Raw genomic sequence first — 14,093 nt, forward strand, 5'->3', positions numbered from 1 at the left:
AAAAATGAAGGAGCTGAAAGACCAGTTTGGAAGCTATTGCTGTAATTAGGTAAAAAGATGATGATAGTTTGATTCAACCAGTATCTGTGAAGGTGGTTAGAAGTGGTAGCATTCTTGGATACATTTCAAAGGTAGAGCCAGTTTCTGACCAATTATCATCTGTGAGAGAAAGGAAGGAATCAAAGAAAATTCCAAGTTTTAAATTTAATCGGTTATAAGTATAAATAACTTTTTCATTCCTCTACACTATTCTACGTAAGATTTATAAGGCAAAAGAGATATTTTTGAACATTTTACAATGAAAACTTATTTTGGGGACTTAAAACATTGTTTCTTTGCTCCTTTAAATTTTAATTTTACCTAATTCAGCACATTACCTTTGTGAGGTAAAGCTATACTGTAAAATGTCATTGAGCAATTCAAGATTATATAATTGTGTTTTCCTTCTCTGCTGAAAATATCACTATTGTTCAACATGGGGAATGTCCTTTGCATTTTAACTTTCAGAAGTGGATCTGTCTTGGTAAACTATGTATTCTATTTATGGAGTGCTTTATCATTTCTGACATGCTGTGACATGTGTTATCTCATCCCATCCTCTCCACAACCATGGCAGATAGCAGGGCAGGAAATATGCATAGGAAATTGAAGCTTAAGTAACTAAGTAGCTACCATGAGAACCCCTTCTTTCTTAGGTTTAGCTCACTCACTGATGTGCTTTGAGCTAGTTCCAGCTGAGGAGGAAGGATGGGAAACTTAGTGTGTCCTATGCTCACTCAAAGCTGAGTAGTCCAGGCCAGGATCAAATTTGTGACCTCCTTATCATCAGTGCCCCCAGACAAGTGGGCTAACAAATCATTTTGTAAATCAAACTTAATTACATCTCCAGAATCAGCTAGCCATTAGTTCCCCTTTATTTTCCTAGGTACTTTCATTATTTTTGTATTCTCTCATCCATACCATGTTTCTCATCTTTTTCATTCAGGAAGGTCAACTGCATCTTTGCTGGCCTGTCTACAAAGTACTAAAGCTTGCTTCCTGGATTACAGTCAAAGAATCTGAGAAACTAACAATGCCACCATCAGGGTGCATAAGAAAATGGGGAGAAGAAAGATGCCATTGTGAAGATCAACAAGGTGTGGTAGATATGGTATCTTTTTCTGGTTGAATCCGAGGCAATCAAAGAACAACTTGTTTTGTTTTCAAGGGTCTCCTGGGAAATCTACATTAGTAATGTATTCATCAGGACCATCCACTTCAACCTGAGTGTCCTCAGCTTTCAGTCTTTCACTCAACTGCTGCAAGCACCTGGCTCCTAAAATTCAGCTAGGGAAGTATAATGGGAATAGTAATAATCCTATTGCTGCAATGTCTTTCTTCTCTTTACATTAAGCCATGCAATTAATTTATACCAATCTCTTTTTTTTTCAAGGGCGGAAATGAAGTCTGTTTTTGGAATGTAAAGATAACTTCAGCATTTTTTACAGTCTTGGTAGTAATGGGGGTGGTGGGGGAGGGAAAGGAAAGTCATTTGAGTAAGTAAAACATATTTAACTACTACGGAGAGAGAAATTTTAATGTATATATAAAGAATCGTTTGTAAGAAGTGCAGAAAAATGCGAAATGGCATTATTAATAAGTAATGCCGTTAAAGAGACGGTTCTTTCTCAGCACTCACACCTCTGAATCATCTTGGGGTTCCCTGACTTCCTGGTTCCCTGTACCCTCCAGCAGTGACGCCCCTTCTCCTAATCATTGTCAGGGGTTTAAGTGCCATCGTCAGGATGAAGCTTATTATCTACCTGCTCCCCCAGCTTCTCTCTGAGTGACACACCACCCACGCCTCCACGCACAGCTCTTCTCCTTCCGCAGCTCCCAGAAGGAAGCTGAAGCGCTGCAGAGGGAGCCCGAGCCTACTCTCGCCTGCACCCCGAGACCACGAAGCTCCACGCTCCAGATTACCCACCGAGTCTGTGCCCTGCTCGGTCCACCGCCCACACCCCCACCCTGCCGCGCCGCGCCGCGCGGCGCGCTGCAGGAGTAGGAAGCGGCCCTGCGCTGCGCTTCCAGCTGCGTCTGCCCGAGCGCGGCACGTGCTCCCGGCGCTGGCGCGCGCGAGAGCGCCACCGCCGCGGGCCCCGGAGCCGCTCTGCCTCCTGTCGCCGCTGCCTCCGTCGCCGTCACTCGCGCTCCAGCTGCAGCCCAGGCCGGCACGCGAGCGCAGGAAGCCCGCGAGGAGCGGCTGGCTGGGGGCGCCAGGCTCAGGGCGCGCGCCAGGTAAGCACAGCGCGGTTTTCATTCTTTCAGCTTGAGAGTCCACCACGGCAGTAGGATAGCGCCGGAGCCCCTCCCCCAGCACGGGGACGGGTAGCATTCAGGCGAGGGGCGGGAGCGCGGGCAAAGGCACCCAGGAGGGCAGGTGGTGGGCAGGTGGAGAATGGTGGAGCCAGGGACGCTGAGACGTCCTGCAAGTTTAGAAAAGTCACCCTGCAAGGACGTGTGCTGTGTGAATCAGACACGAATTTCTAGTCAGGAGCCCAGGCTACCGCGGCGTCGCTCCAACGAGAGGTTTATGAAGATCATTTTGATTTTATTTGCATAAGTGAGGGACTTAAGTGGGCTCGTTTCCATAGAAAACGAACTAAAAAAAAAGCAGAGGAGAAAATAGAGATCTGAGCCAAAGGAGGCGTTTGGATTTCGGTCTCTCTTTCTCGCATACCGATACATGTGCACAAAAGGGTGCCTTGTAGGGAGAAGGGAGCTTATCGGTCTTTGAGACCATTAGGTGTTTGGGGGCTAGGAAGAGCATTCGCTAATGCTTTTCCCTGAAAAGAAGCAGCAGAAGAGAGACCTGGCGGGGAGTGAATGCCAATGTTCCATTTCTAAAATGACACTTGCATGACTGCACTACGGAGGAAGAGGTTTTCTAGATCAGGGGGCCATTTTTAAGGGGGTATACCTATCGCTCTGGACCTATAAGCTCAGGTTCAAGTACTCCCAGTGGGGGATAAGGAAAAAACCTTACACTAGGTTTCTTTATGGAACTTTGGAAAAGGATGGGGTCAGAAAGAGGAATGGGTGGGGGTTGGGGAGGAAAGGGAGTTGAGTATGAATGAATGGGGATGGGGGAGGAGAAGGAGAGGAAGCCTGGAAGTCAGGCTTGGTATCCGTGTGTTCATTTAGTCCCACCCTGGGTAGTTCTGGATTTGGTCTCTAGGAAAATGTGTGACCTTGAAAAAGTCCCTTAACCTTTGTGTACTCAGTTTCTCCATTTCTTTCATTTCTGCAAATCATAGAGATTCTTCTGTGTTTGAGGGCACAGAAGTTCTGTGGAGTAATGTCTTTCTGTGATCCTATGGGTTTTTAGATCTGCATACAAGGAAGGAAGAGCACCCAGAAATCCAGATCAATGAATCTTCAGGGCATTCTCCCTAAAAGTACCAAAGACATTTGCAAGCTCCTGGCTGTGCTGTTGGTGTAATGCATGCTGAGAGGTCTGTGGAAATGGTTGAGAAGGACAAGCAGACGCTTAGACTATAACCAAGGGAACCTAGAGTTCTGAGTGCTGTTTGGAGAGATTCAGATCCACAGAGCCTAAAGTCACTTGCTTTTTTAAGGTAACAAATAAAGAAGGAGCTTTGGTGGCAAGCTGTGAAGTTCTTTGAATCTGAGGGTTTGGGAAATAATCTGGAATTGATTCTAAACAAGGAAAATGAATGGCATCTTACTTGAAAGGTTGGGCATTCCAGATGGCAGGAAGGTTTTAGAGTGCAATCTGAGAACGCTGTAATCTGCGCACAGAGGTTAGGAGGGAGAGGAGAATGGATATTGTTCCTGAGGCAAGGGTTCCTAGACTCCTAGGAAGCAAGTGGCATCTGCCCATTGTCTTTGACACCTCTGCCACTTGTCCAAGGAGGGCACAGGTACTTCTTTCCCTTTAATGCAAGCTTATTCCTAGAACTCAGGGATCTGTATCCCAGGTGCTGAGATATGAAGGTGCACATGGGAAAACTCAAGTCTTATGGGTGCCCCTGATTCCTCTTATCATGTGAGCATCTGGATTCGGAGCTGGTTCCCCCATCCAGATTCGACCCAAAGTCTGTGTTCCTAAAGGAACTCACTGTGCCACTTGGTGGCACCAAAAAGTTGCGCTGAGAACTCTGTTCTCTATAAATACAAACTACCACCCCTCCCTCCTCCGCGAACTCCCCTTCCCCCCCACCCTCCCCTTTCTCAGTAGCAGGGAGATTGCTGCACACGCCGCCCTCAGCTCTGCTGTTCTGTGCGCACTGAGCGCAGGAGATGAGCTTAAGATCTTCTTAGTGGGGAGCCTGGGAATGGAGAGGCTGACTCTGCCCCGCTGATCAGCACAGCCCAACTTTATGGGGGGCTAGCTAGACTGCGTCTCACTGCCCGCTGCGCGGCCAAGAGGGGGGTAAGCTTGCTAAGGGTCTGTGTGCCCAAGTGTCCCTGCGCTCGGGAAGGATGTAGGAGCTATCAGCTTGCTGGGTACCTCACAGTTTGGTTTGGGAGTGGGAAGAGCGTGGAGCAGGTTGGTCAGACCTTGAGCTTAAAGTCTGCTCTGTTTGCTGATGGCCTTAGTTAAACCTGTTGGGAGAAAAGGCAAGAGCAATGGGGTATAAAGGAGGGAATGGCTGCAAGGATTGAGAAACGGATCCTGCATGCCTTCGGATCCGAGTTCCCGCTCCCTAAGGCCAGGTGCGCATGTTTAGAATGCAGATTATGCTGCCCCAAACCACCCGAGGGCTCGGAATTGGGAGAAGCAGAGGTGGAGAGGGAAGGAAGGAGAATCGCTTCCCAGTAGATTGGTAAGATGCTGCAACCGTAGCGCCTGCAGCAGGAGGAGGGGGGACAGCGGGTGGTGCTGAAATCACAGCTCTCACTCAGGCTAGCGTGCTTCTTTCTGAACCCCAGTCTGCGCCCTCTCACTCTTTCCTCTCCTGTGGTTGCATCTTTCCCCTTGGAAACACAGCCTGCCAGTGACCCGGGAGCGGCAGCATGAGTAGCATGCCGAGGAGGGAACCCAGGCTACAGTGACTTGGGGAAAGAACCCCAGTCAGGCCCGTGAGCTAACCGGTGACCGGAGCCTAACCCAGACTTTGGACCTCATGAAGGGAAATGAAGAGTCTGCCTGGAAGGCTCTTGAAACTGGTGCTGCAATTTCCAATCGCCCTCATTTCCCTCCGGAGCAGGTGCTGTAGGGCAGGGAAATTGAGGAGAGGTTAACAAGCACTTGTGCTTATTTAGGCACAATCCTGGTGCTGCCTCAGCTGAATTGTAAGCTTGAGTAACCAGGCAGATAGATTCTCCAACACTTTACTTCCCGCTAAGAAATTGACACAGGCCGGTGGGAAGGCAGAGTATCCCTCCCACCTTTTGCTTCTTTCTCTACATATTGTTTTATTGTTCTAAGTCCCTTGAGACTCAGCCAGAGCTAATCTGTATTCTTAATGTTGGCTTCTGGCCATTCGAGACAGCCAAGTTAACATTGCCTTTTGCTACGTTCAGCCTCTTCTCCCAGTGGGGCTAAGCCAAGGTTTTCTGTAGAATCCTCTTAGTTAGACAACATTCTAGATACTCTTTTGAGTTTTGATGTGTTTAGGTATGCTGCCTCTTGTTAGATGTGCTTTGTGCCCCTCATTACCACCACAGAGCACAAGGAATTTTCTCCTGTAATTTCTCTCGTGTATCTATGATTTTCACATTTAAGAATCAACTGTGACTATTTCTGTCCTCTATAGATTTCAGTTTCTGTCTAAAAGGATGTTTAGTTTGGGACTTGAAAATACTGCTTCCTAAACTCATCAGGTTAATGCACATCCTACAAAGGCTTCTCCAGGGGGGACCGTTTCAGCACGTCGGACAGATCCTTCAGGGTTTCTTAGGAGAAGAATGTGGGTAGAATACTTTTCACCTAACTGCTGCTTGTAAGAGAAAAGATTTCCCCTAGTCATTTACACTCTGCTTGACACAATGTATCATTTGGATATTTTCATTGCACCCCCTAGATCTCTGCGGTCACAAGGCAGTATTTTGGCTGTGGGCTGTACCTAAAGAGAAACCAAACTGCAATATTGATTTTTTAAAGGACTTATTGAGATTATTTGGGAGAGGGTGTGATGTTTGAACAATCCAAATATGTACTTCCGTAGGGAGACACAGGCCTCTTCCATCACTTAAGAGTCCATGTGATGGATCTGGTGACAAACACCAACGTGAAGACTTTGTCCAATCAGCACAAAACAAATATCACGTTTGCGACTAAAGGATTTTAATACTTCTAATGTTCTCATTTTTGTTCAAAACACATTAAAGAATTTATAGGAGTCTTACATTTTCTTTTACGGAATTTTAAGAGCATTTTAGATTAAAAAACTAAATTAAATGTCAATAAAGTATAGGTGAAATTACAGATTGAAAATATGAAATGACAGTAATCATGAAAAATATTGTACTTATTTGTATACCATTCTCTCCCAGGCTTTCTGTCCTTATGGGATGAAGAAAGACATGTATTCAACTATTCTTCCCTTATCCTCTTTGCTCTGTTATTTTAATAGAGTATAAACTAACTTTATAAAATATTGAAGACTATCTTTTGATATCTATTGGGATATGCTAAACTTAATTGGTTTGTTCGGAGTTTGGATATGCTGAAGGTGTAGTAATACAAAGCAGGAACATTTTACAGTTTAGAAATATTGTTATTTTTAAAATTCAGAGGAATATTAATGCTAGTCCTGGAGCATCATTTAGTCATTATTTTCATTAATGAGTGGAGCTTAGGAGGACACAAGATAAGAGCATCAAAAGAAATCTTTTTTAGTTCATGATGTGAAAAATAAAATTTGAATTTTGATTTTGAATTTTTGGCTATTTGTAAAAGGCAATATCTTCTTGGTATTTCTTCATCTCAGTCAGTTAAAACGTAATTGTAAAAAGCGTTATGCCATGAGCCTGCTTTCATTTCCTTTAAGTTCACAGAGGAAGAAAAAAATCTAGATTTTACCAGTTCTAGTTTTGTTTGAATTATATATCCAACTTTAGTCAGAAGGGTAACCAAACAAAAGCCTTGATTCAGGCTCATCACTGCTTCAGCACCTACCCTTCCTTGAGCATGTTGGGTGCCATGCCATGCACTGGTGTTATTTAATCCTCATAACAATTATGCAAGGCAATATTTGTTCTTAATTCTCTGTTGTTAAAACCAAGTTGTTGTTTTCCTTCCATTGTCATATGAAAGGAAATGGGAAAAATGAGTAAATACATACATTGATTGGTTTGGAAATCAAGCTTACCCTCTTTCATCACATTAGGTAACTTTAATCTATGGTGTGCCAAAACATTATGGAATTGTTTTCTTGTGATTTCCAGTGACTTGTGGTATGGTTGGAAAGGCAGAGGCTCACACAAGATTTGCCTGAGTTTGAATCCCATCTTTGTATGGGATTACTAGCTGTGTAACCAAGGGAGAGTTACTTAATATTGCTCTGCCTCTGTTTTCTTTATTTTTCAAATGGGGAGCGGGGGGTGAGTGGGTGCTTGGGTGGCTCTGTCGGTTAAATGTCAGACTCTTGAAGATAGCTCATGTCTTGATATCAGAGTCTTAAGCTCAAGCCCCACATTGGGCTCCATGCTGGGCATGGACTTTGGTTTAAAAAAAAATGAGGAACAGGTTGTAACACTATAAGGTGCATTGAATAATTATGATGAATTAACTGTACAAATATAAGCAAAGTTCTAGACCACAATTAAGAGTGTAGAAATCATAGTTGTGACTGTTAATCTCATCTAGGCCTTTGATATCAAATGTTTCCTAGCTTTCCCTAGTTTCTGAATTTAATCTTTTCAGCAACCCTGTGGTTGGTACATAATTGCTGTTTCAAATATCTTCTCTTATTTTAGTCAAACTAGTTGGGAAATTTAAAGGAAAGACTTATATGTGAAAAATGTGTTTTATGTAGATACTATTCTGTTGGTCTTATAAAAATATCAGACCTATGAATAATTCCCTAATGATCATTTTCCACAGTAACTCTGGCTATAGGTCATTGTTCATAAGCTTAATGCTCTTAAACATAAATGTTATGAGGAAAATTAAAAGATCATAATCATAATGGTGCTAGTGGGCACTGTAATAGTAATAATAATAATAATGTAGCCTATTTACATTCATAATACTTTACAAAGGAATAATTGAAAAATATTTCTTAAAGACTAATTTGCCTTAATACACAATAAGGCAGAACTCTTTAAAGACTGAGAAGAAAGGTAAATAGCATAATAATTACCTTTTTAAAAATAAAAATTGGATTTTGAAAAACTAATGTACAATTACTATATAAAGTATTCTTTGCTTTGTTACAAAGTTAAAATGAACTTGATATTTCATATTAAAAATGGCCTTTGAAATGATCAAGTATATCACAGGATACTCTTCTCATTCATTTATATAATAAATGACTTATGACCACTCAGAACCACGCTACCATGCTTATTTGATGTAAGGCAATATAATCCTTCATTCTCAGGATTTAATCTGTATTTCTCAAATTGCAATTCTAAGCTTTAAAACAATACAATGTAGCCAGAAAAAAGTTATAAACTAAAGAAGGCATAAGACAAACCTATTCCAAACTACTGTTCTTAAATTATTAGGATGCTTCAGGAAAAAGTTTTCTGGGACTGACAAAGCCAGATGATTAGTTCTTAATTATATTCTTTTCTGATGCTTATGTAGATGTTGCCAGGATATAGATCAGAAGTTTTCAGCTGGAGATGACTTTGACTTACAGGGGACATTTGACAGTGTCTGGGGACATTTTCATTTGTTACAACTAGAGGAGGTGTGTTTGCTATTGGCATCTAGAGACCTCTACAAGGCACAGGACAGTAAACCTCCACAGTATGTCGCTAAGGTTGGGGAACTATAATCTAAATGATTGCAGGAAATAGAGTTACCTCTATTTATTTAGTTGGCTTGTATGGCATCTAAATGTGGTTGGCTGGCATTACATAAACTTGTAATGTAAAGGAGAGAGAGTCTCCAGAATGTTTTGGAGTCAATGCATAAGGTTTAACCAGCCAACCCATTTGGTCTTTTGGGAGATATTATCATCCGATTATGTGGAGTATGGGCTTTGGAGCCAGAGGGAGTTGGGTTCATGTCCTGACTTTGCCATTTATTATAGGTATAGGACTCCTGGCAAGATTCTTCACCTCAAAATCTCAATTTCTAGAGATATTTAATGTAGGTAGTAATCACACCTACCTCATGGGTCATTTTGAGACTGATGTTAAATAATGCTTGTACATTATTTAGCACAAAGTAGTCACTCAATAAATATTAGCCATTGATAAGTAACTAGAGATCAAATGTGCAAAAGCACATTTTCAAGCACCTGATGATAGGTAATATAATAGGCACAATAATGCTTTACAGTCTTTCAAGGTATGCCATAAATAACAAGAAAGCAGCTGAAGGCTGCAAAATGGGAAGACGCCTGGAATCCCTGCTTGATAATTAAATTGAAACTAGTTAACAGTAGATTACATCATTTTTATTGCTTTGCTGTAGAAGGCTGTTTCAGGTCTTCATGGACTACTAAACCAGTTGTTTAATGATTTACAATGATTTAGTGAGCTTTATTCTAGTGCTAGCACCTTTTAATTAATGCAGAAAATAACAGATTTCACTTTTGTACAATGATATTTTATGGCCCCTTTTTGGTTTAAGGGAGTTTCATTGAAAATATGGCACGTTTTTTGGATCTGAGCTAAACAGAGAGGGTTCTGGGCTTCCTTGTTTACAAGGTCACAAATGTGTGCTTGAGATAGCTCCAACAATGGAGCTTTCCTAGACTATAAAGCTCTCGGTATCATACCTCAGAATCTCGCTCATCTATGGGATGCACTTGTTTTTAGGAAAATACATCAAAGGCATTCATGGCATATGCAATATTGACACCCCTGTCTCTTTAGGATGAGACTTCCTCAAGCAGAAGGAATCATTTTAGTGTTGATGTCCCAAACTGTGTGATTTGCTTGTGTGGGGATTAAGTTATATAAGAGACATCTGTGCCAGAAAGATGGTCAGTGTTTGAGAAGATTGTTAAGAATAAAAGACAATGTGAGCTGTGAATCTGGTTACAGTGTAAGTTGCCATTTATGCAAATTCTACCCACTAACATTTTTTCTTCAATTAGGATACAATAGAAGACTGTATGGTTACTGGAGGCAAAAATACTTTATGCATATCAAATATATGTCTACTCTCTTCTATAATGGGATAGTGATTAATTTTATTATGTTGTGAACCAAGAGATATATTATTGAATAAAGCAGACTAGTGGCTCTGAAAATAAGACCCTAAACTAATCTATTATATGTTACACTGTTTATGTAAACTCCTATCATTTACTGTTTTTGATTGAATTAAAGCACTCCATATATAAGGTTGCAGATCTATAACATTTTGAAACCTTTTAAAATCATTGTATTAATTCTTCCTCTGTTTCTGTAACAAGAACCTGATTTTTTCTTTTTCTTTTTTTTTTTTGCTACCAATCTATAACCTCTACTACATCAGAGTTATAACTTAAAGCAAATAATTTATTCTCTATTTAGTCTCTCTAATAGATTCTATTTTCTGATATATAAAATGGGATAATCAGATATTCTTGGCAGTAATTTTGTCATAGGTTGAAGTGAGATTAATAATGGGAAAAGGTTCTATAAATTGAAAAAATAATACAGTATTACTATTTCCCATCCCTTTTTTTTCCCCCCTCTAAGACTCTTGTTAAGTAAATGAATATACCTCATGGTGAGATACCTAAGGAGGAATGGCCTCACCCATAAACTTATACAGGAAGTTGATGTTACCTTTTAAAATCTAAATAATAAATGTGATAATAAAATGTGAAAATGTGCATGCCAGCCATATCATGCATTTATAGAAATACTTTCAAAAGTAAGTAAAGTATATTATTTATAACAGTAGAAAAATCTGTAAACAATCTAAATATCTACTAATATGTGGATAATTAAATAATTTTTGGTGTAATAATGTAGTTGAATGCTATGCAACTGTTAAAAAGAAATGGATGCTCTGAGTGTGAACCTTGGCTCTGATAGTCACTTAGTTTAGAATATTAAACCATTCCATCTATCTGAGCCTCATATCTCCCATCTGTAAAATATGCATAAAGTTGTTCATCTTACAGTTTTTTATGACAAATGATATTTTTCACTTGAAACACTAAACATAGTGCCTAACATGTGGTGAACTCTCTCTATATATTTTAATTATTATTGTTGTCTCCATCAACAAAATGAACCGATATGGAAATATATTTACAATATAGAGAGTAGAATAAAATGTATTGATAGAGATTTCAAACTAACACTATTTGAATTTAAAAATATGATAAAAAATTATATGCTTAGAAAATTATGGAAGAGCAGATACCAAGTTGTAGAATGTGATTAAACCTGGGTTTTGAGATGGGATTTTGCTGGGTTCTTCTCCCAGACCTGCCAAAAATCATTTAATCTTTGTGAGTCTCAATTGAATTGAATTATCTACAGGGCTCTCTCCACTTCTGTAAAGATATTTTTCTTAATATGTTGAAAAGCCATGAGGAACACTAAAGGTTTCTACCTGCTAGATTGTCAGTACCTGCTTCTTTTTTTGAGGACCTCTGTTGTCTGAACCCATTGGACGGAAGAATTTTTATTATCCACTTTTCAATTTCCCAGGGTGGGGCAAGGGATAGTATCTTAGAACCTCAATCAGATAGTTGACCAGAAAACTCAGTGGAAGCATTTCACTGAATTTATTTGTTCATTTAGCAGAATTTATTGAATGTTTATTTTGTGCAAAGATTATACCAGTTGCTGTATATAGTACCAATTTAACCTTTAAGGGACCCAAAGTCTGTTGGATGATGAAATGTGTAGAAATAGCTATAATATTAGCTTAGTAATAAACACAAAGTATCAATAAAAATGTGACGTGAATTCAGGGGATAGAGCAATACGACAAGGTGAAGGATCTGGGATGATTTTATAAAACAAGATGGGATCGGGAGGGAGACAAACCATAAGTGACTCTTAATCTCACAAAACAAACTGAGGGTTGCTGGGGGGAGGGGGTTAGGGAGAAGGGGGTGGGATTATGGACATTGGGGAGGGTATGTGCTTTGGTGAGTGCTGTGAAGTGTGTAAACCTGGTGATTCACAGACCTGTACCCCTGGGGATAAAAATATATGTTTATAAAAAATAAAAAATTAAAAAAAATAATATGACTCCAAAAAAAAATAAAATAAAAGGACTATTTTAAAATATTATCCCATTCAGTCCTCATTAAAACTCCTTAGAGTAATACTATTGTCATTCCACTTAGGCTCAGAGAGGCTAAGTGACCAAGGGCACATAGCCAACACATGGCAGTCTTAGGACTCAAACCCAGGTCCACTTGATTTCTTTAAAAACTCTGCCATAAAAGCTACTCAGGCAAGAGCAGGTAAAGGATCAGAAGCAGCATGAATAAGACCATTGGGTAAAGCAGTGTATACCTGAAGGGGATACAAATTTGCTTGACTAGTTTACTCCCCAGGAAGGGCAGATTCAAGAGAGATAAGGGCCACAGGGGCAGAAATTTAATGTCAGACCCCTCAGTCCCATACTTCAAGTAATATCACAAATAACATCTTTTCGTAGCAAATGTAGAAATTTGGAAAACAGATAAAGGCAAAGAAAAAATGAAAATTTACACGTATTCCCACCACTCAGAGAACACCCTTTTAGTCCACTATGTATGTTTCCAGACCTCGTGCATACATACACACTCAGTGTTTTATATTGATATCATATTTATATTTTAAATAGTACCAAAATTTTTTCCAGTCTCCTTTGCTGGTTTCTCATGTCTGGGAGCTTAATCATTGGCATTCCCTGGGACTCAGTCTTAGAGCTAGTCTCCTTTCTATCTGCATGTCCTAGGTGACTTCCTTTAGTTTCATGGTTTGTAAAAAATGCTTATCTGTATAGTGATGCCTCCCCCATTTATATCTCCTACACAGACCTCTCTGAGAACCTTAGCCTCTTATGACCAGCTGCTTATTAAATGTCTCTTCTTGAATTTCTAACATATATCTTAAAATTGATACATCAAAACTAGTTTCTATTAAGTCCACCCAAATTTGCTCTTCCATGGCTTCCTCCACCTCAGTTAACGTGGTACCATCTTTCATTTGCTCATGCCGAAAACCTGAGTGTCTTCATTGAACCTTATTTTTCCTTCACATCCCAAGTCCCATCTGACAGCACACTCCTCTGCTCTCCCTTCCACTCGTTCTCTCCACGGAGAGGGCCACGTCTCCCTGATCCAAGCCACTGTCCTCTCTCCGACTGGGCTTCTTGGAGTCATTTCCTGACTGCCTCTTCAGTTCTGCCTTTGTGCCCTAATTCTTGTTACAAAATGTTGGTCTTTGTGTGTTTGTCTGCTATTGAAAACTCTTCTGGAAAATCACTCTCACATGATATTAAAGCCCAGCCTATTTAAGTCCAGAAAGAATCCACATGATCATACTGTTTCTCGACCTGACTTTCTCTCTCCTTAGTTTTACTGCCCTTGTTGTTCCTCAACATATGAAGCAGAAGTCTGCCCCCAGGGGCTTTGCATTTGATTTTGGCCTTACTTAGAATGTTCTTTCGCTAGATATTTGCACAACTCATTCTCTTCTTTTAGGTCTTTGCCCAGATTTTAACTTTTTATTTTTTAAAGATTTATTTATTTGAAAGAGAGAGAAAGAGAGCATGAGAGGGGGAAGGGTCGGGGGAGAAGGAGTCTCCCCACTGAGCAAGGAGCTGGATTTGGCCCCATGGTCCCAGGGACTCCAGGATCATGACCTGAGCCAAAGGTAGTTGCTTAACCAACTGAGACACCCGGGTGCCCCCAGATTTTACTTTTAATGTGTTTACTTCTTTGGTTACATTATTAAAATTTTCTGACAGCTCTGACTCTATCTTCCTTCTTGCTCTAGTCTTCTTTTTAACCCTTATTACT

At 40.4% G+C, this 14,093-nt stretch overlaps 1 protein-coding gene across 3 annotated transcripts in view; it reads left to right on the forward strand.

The window, feature by feature from the left end:
* Positions 1 to 992: 992 nt before the first annotated feature.
* Positions 993 to 14,093, forward strand: part of GRM5 (glutamate metabotropic receptor 5) — a 536,398-nt gene continuing 523,297 nt past the window's right edge. For 2 of the 3 annotated variants that reach the window (XM_059186935.1, XM_059186956.1), the window contains exon 1: positions 993 to 2,277. The gene's annotated coding sequence lies outside the window, so the exon portion shown is untranslated. Of the gene's footprint in view, positions 2,278 to 4,248; positions 4,436 to 14,093 lie in introns of those variants that run through there. The other variant, XM_059186945.1, reaches the window with a different exon arrangement.

This window comes from Mustela lutreola, chromosome 1 (genome assembly GCF_030435805.1).
Source record: "Mustela lutreola isolate mMusLut2 chromosome 1, mMusLut2.pri, whole genome shotgun sequence".
In the NCBI taxonomy this organism is placed as follows: Eukaryota; Metazoa; Chordata; class Mammalia; order Carnivora; family Mustelidae; genus Mustela; species Mustela lutreola.